The 11,557-nt window shown below is 44.8% G+C and overlaps 1 non-coding gene across 1 annotated transcript; it reads right to left on the reverse strand.

The window, feature by feature from the left end:
* Window positions 1–1,761: 1,761 nt before the first annotated feature.
* On the reverse strand, window positions 1,762–1,843 carry trnas-aga (transfer RNA serine (anticodon AGA)). Its single transcript has one exon. It is a non-coding gene; the product is annotated as a tRNA-Ser (tRNA).
* Between the last annotated feature and the right edge of the window lie 9,714 nt (window positions 1,844–11,557).

The following is an 11,557-nucleotide window of genomic DNA, read 5'->3' on the forward strand; positions in this document are numbered from 1 at the left end:
GGCCAGTGCGTTCGGCTGTTAACTGAAAGGTGGGTGGTTCGAGCCCACCCAGAGACGTGAGTAACTTTTAATTTTTGCAAACTCATCTATTGTTTAAAAATGGAGTCTTTGATTCCGTGAAATGAACAGTGGTGAGCATACTGCTGCTGCCTTCCTGTTTCCAATGGGAAAAATCGCTTCATCGATCAGTCTTCTGCCAGGCAGCATGGATATTCTACATCCCTTATACCAATACTCCAAGTGCAGCGTTCTTGCATTAAAATCCAGCAGGAAAATCGGCCACAGTGGATAATCCATTCTGAAAACCCTTTTCTACACTTTCCTCAGGTTTACACATACATGGATTAGAATGGAAAGCTTGCAACTATTACAATTGCCAGAGAACTGCAGCTTCCTTGCATCGCTCTGCACCCTGATCACATGACAACAACCAACCAATCACATAGAGCGGCGCGAGAACACCCCCCATTGAATGTGTCCAATCAGGGCCTGAGGATTGAACTGCTCTGTCACATGCAGTTCCAGTACGTTGGAGGACTCAGCTGTGAAAGGATGACTTGTTGCTATCGGTAGCGCCGCGGCCGAGAAGCGAGCAGCCCCTGCAATTTCTTGTTTTCAGCCAAATGCTAGAGGTATGAATTTCTAATGACAAAATCTTTGACGCTAACTGATTTGGTAGTTGTATTTGAATGCGGTTTAGTGCCTCGCACGGGCCTTGTCATTTTCTTTTTGCGTACGATTTGCAGTGTGTGATCGCCTTACAATTTGCGACTGAAATTAAATGCAATATCTGATTCAAATTGTTGCTTCATATGGCGTTCGGTCAAATTGAGGAAATTCGACACTACGAACGGGATTCAAATCGCCTTTTCTCTTGTGTGCTGCTTTTGTCCCTTTGTATGGCCGCGTGCCTCACGGAATGTGGTTGGAGAATAAATCTTTGGCTGCATTGTTTTTCCTGCTGGTTGTCCATCCAGCTAAACATAGTTTTCTGTGGTGAAATGAATTCAGCAGACGCTACGAAGGAAGAACATATAAATTCTTTCATGGCTTGACTGGGCGGATTCTGAGAGGTTGTTTACCCTGGGTGTGGAGCCCGAACGAGGGGTCAAACTTTCAGAATAAGGGGCCGGCCATTTAAGATTGAGATGAGGAGAAATTGCTTCATTGTAAGGGTTGTGTATCTTTGGAGTTTTCTAACACAGAGGGATGTGGTGGTTCAGTCGTTGAGTACATTCCTAACTGAGATGGATATGTACATTACGGAAATCAAGGTATATGGGGCTAGGTCGGTAATTTTCAGTTGAGGTAGAGGATCAGCCATGATCTTATTGAATGGCGGAGCATGATCGAGGGCCGCATGGCCAAATCCTGCTCCTATTTCTTATGATCTAATGTCCCGATTTAGGCCGGCGGTGTTGAGAACTGTGGCTCGTCTGGCTTAGTTCATTAAATAAGCATCGCAGTAGGAAGCAGCATCAACTGGAAGATGGCTGCGCGGAAGACGTGCATTTTCTTCAATGGGTTGCAAAATAAAATATTTTCGACGGTTAAAATTGCTTTGACGGTTTCAAGAGCGTTAAATAACGTAGTATTCTCCTTTGGCTTAGGCCTCTCGTAATGTCATAATGGGGTGAAGTGCTTGTTATACTTTCTGCTTGAAACTTTGTTTGATTGTCGCTTTGAATCTCGGCAGAGGAACCGAAAGGCAGCAGTTCAAATTAAGTAAAAAGCGATCATTTGGGACGACGTCCTTGGTGCCGTAGTCGGCAGGATTCGAACCTGCGCGGGGAAACCCCAATGGATTTCTAGTCCATCGCCTTAACCACTCGGCCACGACTACCCTGACGGTGGTTTGGACCCACGCAGCTTCTCATTTGCTTCGAAAGCGGTGCCTCTGCTGTGAACACTCTGGCGCATAATCACATGGGTTCATGTGGAATAATTCCAATTGCAAACATTTCCGTGTCTGTCTCTGTGGCGCAATGGGCCAGCGCGTTCTGGCTGTTAATTGCAAAGGCTGGTGGTTCGAGCCCACCAGAAGACGTGAGTAAATTTTAATTTTTGCAAACTCATCTATTGTTTAAAAATGGAGTCTTTGATTCCGTGAAATGAACAGTGGTGAGCATACTGCTGCTGCCTTCCTGCTTCCAATGGGAACAATCGCTTCATCGATCAGTCTTCTGCCAGGCAGCCTGGATTTTCTGCTTCCCTTATATACCAATATACCAAGTGCAGCGTTCTTGCATTAAAATCTAGCAGGAAAATCGGCCACAGTGGATAATCCATTCTGAATACCCTTTTCTACACTTTCCTCAGTTTTACACATACATGGATTAGAATGGAAAGCTTGAAACTATAACAATTGCCAGAGAACTTCAGCTTCCTTGCATCGCTCTGCACCCTGATCACGTGACAACAACCAACCAATCACATAGAGCGGCGCGAGAACACCCCCATTGAATGTGTCCAATCAGGGCCTGAGGATTGAACTGCTCCGTCACAAGCAGTTCCAGTACGTTGGAGGACTCAGCTGTGAGCGGATGACTTGTTCCTGTCGCTGGCGCCACGGCCGAGAAGCGAGCAGCCCCTGCAATCTCTTGTTTTCAGCCAAATGCTGGAGCTATGAATTTCTAATGACAAAATCTTTGACGCTAACTGATTTGTTTGCTGTATTTGAATGCGGTTTAGTGCCTCGCACGGGCCTTGTGATTTTCTTTTTGTGTACGGTTTGCAGTGTGTGATTGCTTAACATTTTGAGACTGAAATTAAATGCAATCTCTGATTCAAATTGTTGTTTCATATGGCTTTCGGTCAAATTGAGGAAATTCAACACTACGAATGGGATTCAAATCGCCTTTTCTCTCTTGTGCTGCTTTTGTCCCTTTGTATGGCCCCGTGCTTGTCACAAAATCTTGGACGCGAGCTGGTTTGGTTACTGTGTTTGAACATTAATAAATAGATACAAAAGGAAAATACTGTGGATGATGGAAATCTGAAATAAAAAAAGAAAATGCTGGAAATACTTAGCAGTTCAGGCAGAATCTGTGGAGAGAGAAACAGTGTTAACGTTTCAGGTTGAAGACCCTTCGTCAGAACTGCAATAAGCTGGAGACCGATGTTTCTTGGAACACACCGATTGCAAATTTAATTAATAATTTATCCCAAAATCAACAGCACGAGTAAAACAGATCATTAACACATTGTTGCTTGTGGGACATTTTATGCGCAACTAGGCTGCAGCCTTTCCAACATTACAACAATAACTTCGCTTCAAAATGCTTCATTGGTTGTAAAGCGCTCTGGGACATCTTGAGGAGCTGAAAGGCACTAAGGCAATGCAAGTCTGATCAGAGCGTGCGAGCATGAGGGGAAACATTGCAAGTTGACAACAAATAATATCATGACAACCGTCGGCAGAATGTCAGTGAGAGGAAAGATATCGTGTTTGAGGGAAGAAATAAAAAATGGTAGAAAGAAAGATAATCATTTCCATAGGGACATATTGCAGAATGTTGCCAATTGTTATAATAAAATTCAGAGCATAGCCGACACATTTGATCTTCCTTCTACTGCTCTCACAACTGAACTATTCCTGCCGCATTGAGATTGAAATTTACCATTTGTATAAGAGGAGAGAATATTAGGGGATATTTGCCCTCCTAATCAAAAGTTCCTCAGACTAATGGAATTTAAACAACATCTGACCCTCATCCTGATCATGGAGACCAGCTCACCACCTGTTTATAGATCATGAATATTCCCTTAACCTTGTCTTAATGTAAAGTTCACTGTCTTGCTAGGTCAGGTTGAGAATATATTCTTGTAATATTGAACCAATTGGAGTGCAGGAGCAGATGGGATCCGCTGTTCAACCGGGAAGTTTGGTAGGGCGAACGGGGAAGCGGCTGAGAGATGGTGGGTTTGAGAGTGGCAGCAAACATGGCGCGGTCAATAGATTGTAAATAATGGAAGAAATGTTTAACCGAGGCCTGAGACGCTGGAACTCATAAAATAACGTTTTGCTGAAAATGACGGTGTTAAAAACAATATTTGGAAATGCGGGGTATTGAACCCAAGAATTCATACATGCATGCACTCTATCACTGAGTTACAGCCTCAGCAGATGTTTTGCTGTGATGTAGGACAGAAGGACCGGCAGTATTATTTTTCTAATCTCCCTTTGTGTTCCAAGTCTGTGCTGAAGTAGGTGAAGAGAAGAATTCTGGCCTCATCACTCCAGGAACAGAGAAAGGGGAAATGAGAAGGATGACTTGCGGCATTAATGTGCATCTTCCCTCAAGGAAAAAGTAGACTGAGAGGAGACCTCATATAGGCCTTTAACATTATGGAGGGGTTAAAATATTACATCACAACAGGGGCCATTCGGCCTGTCGTGCCTGTGCCAGCTCTTTGAAAGAGCTGTCCAATTTCATCCAATAACCCAGCGTTCTTCCCACCACCCTGCGAGTTATCTTCAAGTAAATGTCCAATTGCCTTTTGAAGTTTCTGTCGAATCTGACTCCACTGCCATTTTAGGTAAAGTGGTCCTGCTCTTAACAACCGCCTGTGCGCCAATATATATTACACCCATTACCTCTGGTTACCATTTCACTTGTCAGAGTATCCCCACATGCTCTATCATACCCCCTCATGTTATTGAATATCTCTATTAAGCCTCCACTTAAACGTCTCTGCTCCAGGAGAACAATCCGAGGTTCTCCAATCTCTCCACATAACTGAAATCCCTTAACCCTGGTACCATCCTAGTAAATCTTCTCTGCGCTCCCTTCAAGGCCTTGCAATTCTGGCCAAAGTGTATGTCCATAATTGAAAACAATACTCCAGCTGAGACTAACTAGTGTTTTAAGAAGGTTTAGCATAACTTCTTTACTTTTCTTCTCTATTGCTCTATTGAAAAAGCCAAGCATCCCATATGCTTTTTAACAGTCCTCTAATCGTATCCTGCCACCAGCAAAGATTTGGCACATGCACATCCAGGTCTCTCTGTTCATGCACCCGTTTAAAATTGTACTATTTCTTTCATATTTCCTCTCCATATTCGTCCTTCCAAAATATATCACGTCACACTTCTTTGCATTAACTTCCATCTGCCATGTGTTTTCCCATCCTTCTTGAAGGCGATCAGAGATTCAGCACCCACAACACCGACTGGCAAAGCATTCCTGAGGCTCAACGCTCTCTGGGAACAGTAACACCGCCTAAAATCCAGTCTATTCCTCCCTCTGTGTCACGCTGAGAATATATTCTTGTTATATTGATTGGATTCGAGTGCAGGCGCAAGTGGGAGGTGCTGTTCCACCGGTAAGTTTGGAAGGGTGAACGGGGGAGTGGCGGTGAGATGGTGGGCGTGAGAGTGGCAGCAAGGAGGGTGTGGTCGATGGGTTTTAAGAAATGTAAGCAACAAAATTGTACAAGTGGTGGAATCTCTGAGGACGTGAGACACAGCGTGTGTGGAGATGTGTGAGTGAATTGAAATGTCAGCATTGAAAGTTAAAGAGTGGCATAAACACTGTCAAAGCTGGCCAGCCTGCACAGTTTAATGCTTTTAGCGACGAAATTTACAAAAGCCACAATATCTGGCAGCGGTAGGATTAACCACATAACATAAATCCAATAACCCTGGTACCATTCTAGTAGATCTCCTCTGCACCCACGCCAGGGCCTTGCCATCATTCCCAAGGTGTACACCCATAATTGAACAGTCATACATTTCGTCGCTTCACCAACAGCAGTAAACCGTGCAGGGTGAGCGGTTCTGCAAATTATCATGTCACTTCTTCACCATTTGCTCGTGGATGTCCATGCTATCCTTTCCATTCAGTTGTTACTGACAGGCTGAAAAGATTTGCAGAATTCCCTCTGGTCCATAATTGGCCTGAATCCAGCACCGGACACTACAAACACCGTCATCCAACCAACTAAATTCAGACCGTTCACTCACTCGTCTCCACAGCCGCTGTGGCTCACTTATTCAGATATCCAACACTTATACATTATCGTTTCTTCCATTTCTTACAACCACGACGTGCGTGGATTCTTTAGCGCAGTCAAGACCACTTATGGCCCAAGCACACAAGGTCCTATCCCACTGCGGGCCAAGAATAGAGAGGTACTCATCAAAGGCAGGGATGCAGTCAGTGCCCGCTGGAAGGAACACTTCGAAGATCTCCTTAACCGAGACACTTTTTGACGTGAGTTTGCTCAACTCCGCCCTGCGGCATGCTACCTGCCAACATTTCCGCTCAACCCCAGACCGGCATGTGATTGAAAAGGCCATCTGACAACTGAAGAACAGCAAGGCCTCAGGAGCAGATGGAATCCCTGCCGAGGCACTAACGCATGGCAGAGAAGCACTACTGGCTCGAATTCATGAACTAAATTCTCTTATCTGGAAGTGGCCCAAAGCGCTGTACAGCCAATGCAGTTCTTTAAAGTGTAGTTCCCGTTGTGATGTTGGAAATGCCGCAGTCATTATGTGCACAGCAAGCTCCCATAAGCAGCAATGTGATAATGACCAGATATCTCTCTTTTCCTTCATAATGTTACTTTAGGGATAAATAATGAATTAAATTTGCAATTGGTGTGTTCAAACATTCATCTATTTATTGACTCACACATCTCCACGCGGGCTCTATCTCACTAACTCTGATTCCACCACTTTTACAATTTTGTTGCTCCTTGCTGCCACCATCTCACCGCGGCCTCCCTGTTTGCCCTTCCAAACTTACCGGTTGAACAGCACCTCCCATCTGCTCCTGTGCTCCATTCCGAGTAATATATCAAGAATATATTCTCAAGCTGACACAGCGGGAGGAATAGACTGGATTTTAGGCGGTGATACTTTTCCAGAGAGCAGTAATGCGTTGCACTCCGGTTTTGTGGGTGCTGACTCTCTGATCGCCTTCAAGAAGGATGGGAAAACACATGGCAGATGGAAGTTAATGCAGAGAAGTGTGACGTGATATATTTTGTTAGGGTGAATGAGGAGAGGCAATATGAAGGAAATAGTAGAATTTCAAACGGTGCATGAACAGAAAGACCTGGAGGTGTATGTGCACAAACCTTTGAAGGTGGCAGGACACGGCTGTTAAAAAGCACACAGGATGCTTGGCTTTATCAATAGAGAAATAGAGAAGAAAAGTAAAGAAGTTATGCTAAATCTTCCTAAAACACTGGTTAGCCTCAGCGGGAGTATTATGCTCAATTATGGGCATACACATTGGGAAGGATGGCAAGACCTTGGCGATGGTGCAGAGGAGATTTATTAGAATGGTACCAGGGTTAAGAGATTTAGTTTGTGGAGAGTTTGGCGAACCTGGGATTGTTCTCCTTAAAGCAGAGACGGTAAAGGGGAGGCTGAATAGATATATTCAAAAACTTGAGGTGATTTGATAGGTCAAGTAGGAAAACTATTTCCTGACAATTAGAATGGTAACCAGAGGTCAAAGATGTAATATATATTGGCGCACAGACGGTTGTTATGTGCAGGAATGCATTACCTCAAAAGGTATTCAGATTCGAAGCAACTTCAAAAGGCAATTGGACATGTTTTTGAAGAGAACTAGTCTGCAGGCTTGTGGGGAAAACGCTGGGGTGTGGGACGAAATGGGACAGCTCTTTCAAAGAGCCGGCACAGGCACGACAGGCCAAAGGGCCCCTGTTGTAATGTAACATTCTATGACTTTCACTCCTCCAAAATGTTAAAGGCCTACGTCAGCTCTCCTCTCAGTCTACTTTTTTCCTAGAGCGAAGAGGCCAAATAGTTCCCTAACATTTCCTTCTCATTTCTCCTTCCTCTGTTCCTGGAGTGACGAGGCCAAAAAATTCTTCTCTTCACCCACAGTTGCATCAGGTGCTCCTTCTTCAGCACAGACTTAGAAAGCAAAGGGTGATTAGAAAGAAAAGGCTGCCAGGTCTTCTGTACTACATTACAGCAAAGCATCAGTTGTGGATGTAGCCCAGTGGTAGATGACATGCATCGTCCTTCTGATCGTCTGTCCTTCCTAGGGTCCTACCATTCTTTCTGTGTTACATTGCCTTCTTAGTCCTCCAAAAATGCATCACCTCGCAATTTTCAGGCTTAAGTTCAATTTGCCACTGTTCTGCCCACCTAAACATCCCGTTTATATCGTTCTGCAGCCAGCGGCTTCCCTCCTCGCTATGTACCACTCCAACAAGTTTCGTCTCATCTGTAAACTTAATGATCATACCTCCTACCTTCATATCTAAATCATTAATGTACACTACAACAGCAAAGCAACTTACACAGATCCCTGCGGTACACCAATGGACACAGACTTCCAGTCACAAAAGCAATTTTCGGCCATCATACTCTGCCTGCTGCCACTAAGCCAATTTTGGATCCAATGTGCCAAATTGCCCTGGATCATAGGGGCTCTTACCTTCTTGACCAGTCTCCCATGTGGGACTTTGTTAAAAGCCTTACTGAAGTCCATGTAGACTATATCAACTACACTACACTAATCCACACACCTAGTCACCCCCTCGAAAAATTATATCAAATTGGTTAGATATGATCTCCCCCTGACAAAGCCATGCTGACTACCCTTGATTAATCGTTGCCTCTTCAAGTGGAGACTAATTCTGTCCCTCAGAATGTTTTCAAATATTTTCCCTACCACTGGTGTTAGACTCACTGGCCTCTAATTCCCTGGTTTAACCCTACTACCCTTCTTGAATAATGGTACAATGTTAGCTGTCCCGCAGTCCTCTGGCACCTGCCTTGTGGCCAGAGAGTTTCTGAAAATTGGTTTCCGAACCCATGCAATCTGCTCCCTAGCCTCAAACAGCAAACTGGGATACTACTCGTCTGGGACTGGGGATTAACCACATTGAAGCCGGATAAAACTGCGAGTACCTCCTCCTTCTCAATACTAATTTGTTCAAGTATATCAAAATACCTCTGCCTGATTTCCATGCCTATATCGTCCTTCTCCATATTTAACACAGATGCCAAATATTCATTTAAATCCTCACCTGCATCTTCAGATAATCCATTCTGAAAACCCTTTCCTACACTCTCATTAGTTTTACACTTACATGGATAAGAACGGAAACATAGAAACATAGAAGATAGGAGCAGCAGTAGGCCATTCGGCCACTCGAGCCTGCTTTGCCATTCAATGCGATCATGGCTGATCATCCAAATTCAGTACTCGATCCCTGCTTTCTCCGCATACCCCTTGATCACTTTAGCCTTAAGAAATATATCCAACTCCTTCTTGAATATATTTAATGTATTGGCCTCTACTGCCTTCTGTGGTAGAGAATTCCACAGGTTCACCACTCTCTGGGTGAAGAAATTCCTCCTCATTTCTGTCCTAAATGGCTTACCCCTTATCCTTAGACTGTGACACCTGGTTCTGGACTCCCCGACCAGCTTGAAGCAATAACAATTGCCAGACAATTTTAGCTTCCTGGCATCGCCCGCACCCTGATCACGTGGCAACAACCAACCAATCACATGCAGCGGCGCCAGAATGCCCCCATTGAATGTGTCCAATCAGGGCCTGAGGATTGAGCTGCTCCGTCACAAGCAGCTCCAGTACGTTGGAGGACTCGGCTGTGAGCGGATGACTTGTTCCTGTCGCTGGCGCCGCGGCCGAGAAGCGAGCAGCCCCTGCAATCTCTTGTTTTCAGCCAAATGCAAGAGATATGAATTTCTAATCACAAAATCTTTGTCGCGAGATGATTTGGTTGCTGTATTTGAATGCGGTTTACTGACTCGCATGGGCCGTGTGCTTTTGTTTTTCCGTGCAGTTTTCAGTGAGTGACCGCTTAAAGTTTTGAGACTGAAACGAAGTGCAATGTCTGATTCAAGTTGCTGCTTCATATGGTGTTCGGCCAAATTGAGGCAATTCGACACTACGAAAGGGATTGAAATCGCCTCTTCTCTCGTGTGCTGCTTTTATCGCTTTATACGGCCACCTGCGTGCCAGAAAAAGTGGTTGGAGAATAAATCTGCAGCTGCATTCTATTTCCTGCTGCGTGTCCATCCAGTTAAACATTGTTTTCTGTGGTGAAATGAAATCAGCAGATTGTACGAAGGAAGAACATATAAATTCTTTCAGGGCTTGACTGGGCGGATAATGAGAGCCATTTTGCCCTGGCTCTGGAGCCCAGAGCTAGCATTCAGTGTTTCAGAATAAGGGGCCGGCCAATTTGGATAGAGATAATGAGAAATTTCTTCATTCTAAGGGTTGTGTATATTTGGAATTCTCTACTGCAGAGGGCAGTGGCTGTTTAATCATTGAGTACATTCCTAACTGAGATGGATTTGGACATTACGGGTATCAAGGTATAAGGGGCTAAGTTTGGAAGCTTCAGTTGAGGTAGAGGATCAGCCGTGATCTTAATGAATGGTGGAGCAGGCTCGAGGGCCGAATGGCCAATTTCTGCTCCTATTTCTTATGTTCTCTGTGGTGTATTTGCCTTTAAGAGCCCCTGTGTACTGTAATGCCGGTAGTGGCCACTCGGGCTATATAAGCCTGTATAGTGTCTTGTATCTGTTAGTTCACCTCCAGAGTTTGTCCAGTAAACACCTGTAAACCAACTCCTGCATTCCCTGTCTCCATTAACACACAGATACAACAGTGGTGACGAATTGGAAACGGAATTACCTGCAATTCGGCAGCACCTCAAGGAGATCGATTCCTCTGACGAAGGAAGAAGAATAAAAGAAAAAAAAAAGAAAAAACTGTGGTATCACCAGCTAGCCGGGCTGGTGGCAGGTACTGGAATAATCCTTCCTGCGCGGCGGACTGGGGCTCGATCGGCTGGCTCTACAGCGGGGCCAAGCAGTCAAGGCGCAGGCAAACAGAGACGAAGGGTGGAGCACTCGGGAGAAGGCCAGCTCTGCAAAGCAGGTCGGCGTTCGTACCATGCAGAGGGAGGGGAAAGTCCCAGAGAGTCCGGCGGGAACAAGTCTCCGACTATAAAAAATATTTGTATAAATAAAAACCGCGGAGAACAGCGTTGTCAGCAGCAACAGCGGCGGGAAAGCGTGGGAGGCGCCATTTTTCTTTTCTCAGCAAGGAAGAAAGGAAAGCGCGGGAGGCGCCATTTTTTTTCAGGATGCCTAAGACTGGCAATATTATTATTTTCGATAGTGATGTAGAGGATTGGACCACATATGTGGAAAGAGTGGAGATATATTGCACAGCAAATGAAATAGAAGATGATAAAAAGGCATCGATACTCCTAAATCTAATGGGCGCAAAGGAATATGGGCTGTTACGAAAATTAATCACTCCAGCCAAACCAATGGACAAGAATTTTAAGGAAATTGTTGATACCCTACAGGAACACTTAACCCCAACACCGCTGCTGATAGCAGAATGGTTCAAATTCTTCAGGAGGAATCAGCACAAGAATGAAAGTAATGCTGATTACCTCACCGAATTAAGGAAGCTATCAAAGCACTGCCAATTCGGAGCAGGACTGGCAGATTCTCTTCGAGACAAATTCGTCTGCGGTCTCCTAAGTGAAGGAACACAGAAAAGGCTACTTTCTG

Source organism: Somniosus microcephalus, unplaced genomic scaffold (genome assembly GCF_052327205.1).
Source record: "Somniosus microcephalus isolate GS21.2 unplaced genomic scaffold, FLI_Smic_1.0 unresolved_chr9, whole genome shotgun sequence".
In the NCBI taxonomy this organism is placed as follows: domain Eukaryota; kingdom Metazoa; phylum Chordata; class Chondrichthyes; order Squaliformes; family Somniosidae; genus Somniosus; species Somniosus microcephalus.